At 42.1% G+C, this 5,096-nt stretch overlaps 1 non-coding gene across 1 annotated transcript; it reads left to right on the forward strand.

The window, feature by feature from the left end:
* The first annotated feature begins 259 nt into the window (after nt 1-259).
* Nucleotides 260-366, forward strand: LOC136490344 (small nucleolar RNA R71). Its single transcript, XR_010767633.1, has one exon. It is a non-coding gene; the product is annotated as a small nucleolar RNA R71 (small nucleolar RNA).
* Nucleotides 367-5,096: the final 4,730 nt, after the last annotated feature.

Below are 5,096 nucleotides of genomic sequence, written 5' to 3' on the forward strand. Positions count from 1 at the left end.
GTCTTTGAGCTTCTTCATCAGCAGGTCCATCTTGGCAGATAGCATATCTACTACCTTGAGTTGATGTATACCTCCACCTCTCTTGTGGGTCTAAAGACGTTCTTCATTCCAACCTTAGTTGGAGGCCATCTTCTCCTCGAGAGCTGTTGCAGCTAGGATTGTGAGTGACAGGAAAGCACCTCCTGCAGTAGCATCCATAGTCTCATGAGTACTAGTAGTTAACTCATGGTAGAAGGTCTGCATGAGTAGCCAATTCTCCATCCCATGATGAGGACATTCTGCTATGTAGTCTTGAAAGCGTTCCCACGCCTTGGTGACAGATTCATCATATTGTTGCTGAAAACTTGAAATTCTTCCACAAAGGGCATTGGTCTTGCCTGTGGGAAAGAACTTGGCTCAGGAAGGCAGTGGAGCAGTTATCCCATGTAGTGTTTCTATCTTTGTTGGCGTAGAACCATTGTTTTGCCTTCCCCAAGAGTGAGAATGGAAAGAGGCGAAGTAATATGGCATCTTGGGTCACTCCTTTGATGGTGAAAGTGCTACAAATCTTCAAGAAGTGTTGGAGATGAGCACTTGCATCTTCAAGGGCCTTTCCACAAAATTGGCTAGCTTGCACCATGTTTATGAGAGCTGGCTTAAGCTCAAATCCATTATCTCTGACATTGACCGTCGGTCCAGTACGGATGTTGGCCGTAGTTGGAGCAGAGAATTCAAGGAGAGTGTTGTTAGCCATGGCTTCAAATTCTGGTGTTAAGCTTCACCTTGTCTGCTGGTTGTCTTCCGAATCTAAAGCTGAGACTTTCTTGAGTTTAGCTCTAGTTCTCCTAATTAATGCTTCTGGATCTTCAATATAGTTTGTCAGAAGGTCAAAACCGGTCATACATTACACTGCATAAGATACACAAGTAGACAAAAACAAGGGTAAGCTTGTTTGAGCAGAGGTCAATAGTTATCTCGATCGCATCAATAAGTATAAGTTTATCAATACTTCCTTTGCCTAGCTACCTTCCCCAGCAACGGCGCCAGAAATGCTTGTTGGTATTTATTAACTTGTCACTTGTTTCAAGTAGCCGCCTATTATATGCCTACATCTCTTAGCATTTGTACTAGGTTGTCATCCCTAATGATGGTGCCAGAGATGCTTATTAGTTTTACCTAGCATCACTATGAGAGTAATACTAAGTAGTTCTTTATTATTTTATGTGACTAAGAGGAATATATATATATGAAAGGAATCTACAAGCACACAAATAATTATACCATTGTAGCACTTCACTCGAGAGTATTCTAGGTATCGTTATTTATATTTTACTATAGGGAAGGTCTAGCATGGACATGTATTGATAACTTATACTTTTCATGGAGAGATAAACCACAACCAATATTCTACTCACAATAGGGGTAAGTCATAGGATAAGATATGTATATGATAAGTATTGATTAATGATAATGATAAATCACTCAGAGCACTCCTATCTATGGCATTAGCATGGTCAAATAGAATATTAGAGGAATAATTCCTAAGTCATTCTTAATTACAAGTCAAAGCATACATTGATTAGTGTAATTACACCTAATAGTCATGGCTAAGATCATCTTTATATCTACACATAATGGGTATTACTAAGGAAGATTAAGAACAAAGCTTGCTCTTCCTTCGTAAGCGCATCCTACGTGTTGCCTATATTCGGGGAGTGGACTACAAAGGACTCAATGGGAGTGTCACATCCGTGATCTACCACATGACCCAGAATATAGGGTGTATCCATAGGTAAACAACATATAAGCACCACACTTACACAATGCCGACCACCCACCCATGGATCCTTAGAGTGAGCGCTATACGAACTTATGCATGCACATGATGATAATCTAACTATACTAAGCATATAATCAAAGTAGACGATGAACATTATAATGAAGAACATAAATAAGATGAATATTGATATTATCATAACAATTGTAGCTAGCATATAAAAATAATAGAGATACAAAAGAGAGGGGGTACAAAGATTATACCAAACCATGCTCTTGACATGATCGGGAATCCAAGCGAAGCCTGCTTGCCTCCCTCTAGGCCTAGCCTAACTAGCTATGCCCTATAATATAATGGAGCTCTAAGGATGATTAGGGTTTCTATCTTCTCAAATGACTTATCAATGCCTCAAGGGGGTGGTAGGGGCTGGTATATATAGGCCAGAGCGTCTAGCGTGAGCCCTTGGATCAAACCAACTTAAAGGACATCGTAGATGCATCCTAGGAGGCAGTGGAGAATCGACTTTATGATGGAGACTGACATGTGGGCCCTTGGTGTGGAGTCCTCTCGAGTCTTTTGGAGTCTTCTAGTGTCCGTTTCATGGCGGATATGCTCAATTAACTCTAACATCTAGGTCCACCTTGATAGTTTTCTGGATAAATCCTACAGAAATTATAGATTCACCAAAACTCATAGAATTTATTAGTTTAAACCCTTAGACCTTAGTTGGTGATTATAATTATGCCCTTATTCATGTTATATTGATGTTTTATAATGGTTGTTAACTACCATCAACACCGGTCATAGGTGTGTAGAGAAGTTAATGACCGGGTTTATGATGGATGGCTGTACTATCAAGAGGGGCAAACTTGTTTGTATATCAGTCATCTAGTGTCACTCGAGAGATCTAACTTTGCATACATGTTAGGATCGAGTGGCGTGGCAAGTTGAGTGGTCAACTCCTTGAAAAATGTTTGTGAAAAGCTAACACACGTGCACAAGTTGGTGAACACTTGGTGGTGTTGGCACATTTACAGAGGAGAAGAAGTTGGTGAAGAAAAGGAGTTCAAAGCGCTGGTCACAGGGTGACTGAATGCGTCTGACATAGGGACCAGACGCGTCCGGTATTTACCTAGGCTCAGGAAGTTGGCAATGATCGAACACATCCAATGTCTATACCGGATGCATCTGGTATTCTATGCAGACATGATTAGCTGAGGCGTGTGACTGGACTCTAGTTTTTGGAGATGATCGAGCGCAGGCAGAACACTATTCATGCATTAGGTTGTGGTGACTTGGCACACAGGTGTTGATCTAGAGAGGATCGGACGTAGAGTCACGTCCAATCGGCCACACCGGACGCGTCTGATCATCATAGTTGGTCTCTGGACCCTTACTAGAGTCGACCGAACTCTAGCTAGCTTAGCATCAGGTCATGTAGAGGTGTGTCCGGTCTTTGGGTTGAGGAAGCTGGGGTGCAGGTGATCCGACTCCATGTGGGGTGCATCCAATCGTGGTCTTGTGCGTCCAGTCAGGTGGTGTTTGCGCATGTAAGAGCTAGACATTGGGCGCCAATGGCTACTTTGTTTGAAGAGGGACACGTGGATGTTGAGCAGCGACTGGACACATCCAATCGCCACACCGGATGGGAGTGCTCTAATTGGTTTGGTATAATCTCGACCCTACATATGGTATCAGAGCTAGGTCTCTCATTTGTGGTCTTCACTGACCCGAGAGGATGGCGAACTTTGGGCTAGATGTTGTTTGTGACACACATTTTTTATGGCACACACTATGCATGGTGGAAACATCATATGCTTGATCATTTCCGTGATTTGGGTCCCAAGGCATGGTGGATCCTAAACCATGTTAATTAAATGTGGGCGCAGCTCATAGCTAGGTGTTAGGATAGGCTTCGAAGACTCTTGTGGCTATATGCGTGCGCTCGTGGGTGCACCATATAGGTAGATAGGGTTGGATTCTAGATCCATAGTAAAAAGAAAAGATAAAAAGATAAAAGATAAAAGAATAATGATACAAGGATAAGCTAGGTTCGAAGTTAACTCAGCAACCGTTTCCCCAGGAATGGTGCCAGAAATGCTTGTTGGTATAAATTAATGCACACAGAATAATCCGCAAGCTCATGGATATTATACCGATGTAGCACTTCACCGGGAGTACCTAGTTTTATATCGAACTCGAGGAAACATGTGTGAGAATAACCAAATCTAATTTAACCCAACTTCACAATCAAGGCTAGATAATAGGAGCATAGAGGAGATTGCTAAGGTCTTCTAGTTCTAATTTTCGGTAAGCTTTGTCTTCTATTGTTCAATTCTGCAGATGTTACAAGAGAAAACACAGACAAAGTATGTTTCCTATAGTAACAAGGTCCTGTTAGGCCTACTAACGGGAGGTGGACTATAGAGGATTCAATGAGGCTATAAGAGTCACCCTTGTGAGCTACCACTGATCTAGAAAATAGGGTACATCCATGAGTAACCAAATCTAAACACAGCGCTTACACTACGAATACTACTTTAACCCAGGAGCTACAAGGATTAAAGTACACAAAAGAGAGTCGCAAACCTGAAGAACAATATGAACAAGATACTTTCTTGAATTAGAGTTGATTACTAGAGAAGTCTCAGAAGCAAGCTCAAGAACTTGATTCCACCAGGGTACAAGCCATAGAGATAGCACTGATAGGCCAAGACTCCTCCAAAACTCTTCCCTCTCACTCTCTCTCTATCTCTAATACAAGACTAGATCCTATTGAGGACTAATCTTCTCTTGATTGCTAGCTCTGATCTTGGTGGAAATATGAATTAGGGTTTCTGGCTTCTCAGCTCTCAGGATCAAATGCCTAGATGCACTAGAGGGGGTGCAGGCAGGTATATATAGCCCCATTGAATCATCCTAGACCCTCAGATCAAACCGACTTGAATAAAGAGTGTAGATGCATCCTAGGAGGTGGTGGAGAACCAACAAAATGAGGAGGCTGATAGGTGGGACCCATATGGGCCAAACAACCTGCATGTGGGGCCGACCAGCCCCACATGTTAGTGACATGTGTCCTGCTTCGGTGGAGAGCCTCCTGGAGTCTTCCCACGTCGGTTACGTGGTGGAATTCCATAATTTCCTTTGACGAATAGGTCCTCATTGGCGGTTTTTTGATAAAATCCTGCTAGAAACATAGATTCACCAAAACTTATAGAATTTGTTAGTTTAAACCCCTAAGTCTACACTGGTGATTCTTTTTAGCCATTTATGCAAGTTATATTGCCGGTTTGTGATGAATGTTAACTACCATCAATAGTTATAAATTGAGCACTTGGTC

The sequence above is a fragment of the Miscanthus floridulus genome, chromosome 10, assembly GCF_019320115.1.
Source record: "Miscanthus floridulus cultivar M001 chromosome 10, ASM1932011v1, whole genome shotgun sequence".
NCBI lineage: Eukaryota > Viridiplantae > Streptophyta > Magnoliopsida > Poales > Poaceae > Miscanthus > Miscanthus floridulus.